The sequence below is a fragment of the Mus musculus genome, chromosome 7 (genome assembly GCF_000001635.26).
Source record: "Mus musculus strain C57BL/6J chromosome 7, GRCm38.p6 C57BL/6J".
NCBI lineage: Eukaryota > Metazoa > Chordata > Mammalia > Rodentia > Muridae > Mus > Mus musculus.
The window spans coordinates 39,739,420-39,740,973 of NC_000073.6; the positions used below are offsets into that span (position 1 = coordinate 39,739,420).

Here is a 1,554-nt window from a genome sequence, read left to right on the forward strand (position 1 = left end):
CTAGTGCTTTTTCCCTTTAGACAAAGATCAGACAGATTTTTTTTCCCTTTCCCCCCCTTTTTTTCCCCAAGTAATAGTTCCTCAAAGATGCTTAATGATTTTATTTCTTATAGGTATGTAGCTTAAATATTTTTTATCTTAAATTTGATGTCAGAGTAACAAGATTACAGAAGATAGCATAATGTGATTGGAAGAGGTATGGTCTCAGTAGATTAAAGCATACCAAATTGTCATTAGAGTTTTGAAAAGGCAGCTTTCTTTCTTTCTTTCTTTCTTTCTTTCTTTCTTTCTTTCTTTCTTTCTTTCTTTCTTTCTTTCTTTCTTTCTTTCTTTCTTCCTTCCTTCCTTCCTTCCTTCCTTTCTTTCTTTCTTTCTTATCTATGTATTTATGTATTTATGCATTTATGCATTTGTTTATCCTGTTAAAAAGTTTTATTTTTACTTGGTCCAAGACTTGGGAGAGGCTCCAAGGCAGTTACAAAGCTGCCTAGTGCCTTTAGAGATTCATTCAGGTAGAGGTCTTGTGATTGGCTGCTGCAGAGCAGAGGAGGGAGCCCCTTGGAAGGTGAGGAGGCCTTTTAGTCGCGCTAGACAGTGAGGCGCTCAAAGACACAGTCACCCAGAGATAGTTGGAGCACGCCTGTCTGCGCTGGTTGTGGCCCCGCCAGCCTACGGAGGTTGGCCAGGTGGTTGCCCACCTTCTTGATGAACTTCACCTCCTTATCCAGGAAGTGGCTTTCCAGGAAGTCATAGAGATGAGGATCTGTGCGGGCAGAACCCAGGGCATGCAGATCCAAGGGGGCCTGGTTCAGGTTCTTCTCCAAGGCTAAGGCAGTTTCCATGGTCTCCTGTCTTGTCTTGAGATGGCTTCTGTATACCCTGGAAGAGTGTGAGGCTCCAGAGTTCATTCTGAAACTTGAGGAGACTCTCGGTGCCCTTGATGCTTCTCTGCCAATTTAAAGAAGTGGCCTACACCTTCCAGAGCCACGTCATCCCAATCAAAATCGTAGCCTAGAGAGGTAGGTGTAGGAAGCCTGCAGGTGCGAGTTGACCAGGCGACAGGGCAGTTTCTACTTTGGTGGAATAATTCTGATGAATCTGAGAGGTCATAGCTGATCCGGTGTATGCGTTAACCACGAAGAGACGGTGCAGACTGGTCCGAAGGCGGCAAGGAGATGGTCCGGGGGGCTGCGACTGGAGAGACTGTGAGGTGGCTGGAAGCTAACAAAAAGGAAGTCCTGGGTCTGTTCAGTCCAAACACGGTTGAAGCAAGATTCACGGAACCTCCAAGGCACTGCTCTCCAGCACCAGTTTCTTAATGTGAGTTATGGGCAGGTGGGAAAGGGTAACTAAAACAGGTCACACATGGCTGAAGTAGTTTCCATGTGACAGTCTTGACCAAGGGGTGGCAGGCAGACATTTCAAAGCATTTACACTCAGATTCACAACCTGGATGTCTCAGCTTTTTTCTTTCAACTGTGGTGATCAGGGATAGGAACACAGTGTGCAGGGACATAGAGTCCTGCGTGAAGAGTTCCCATGTAGAACATTCTT

General features: G+C 45.6%; 1 pseudogene; it reads right to left on the reverse strand.

Annotated features, from left to right (window-relative positions):
• Positions 425–1,301, reverse strand: Gm9230 (predicted gene 9230; annotated as a pseudogene).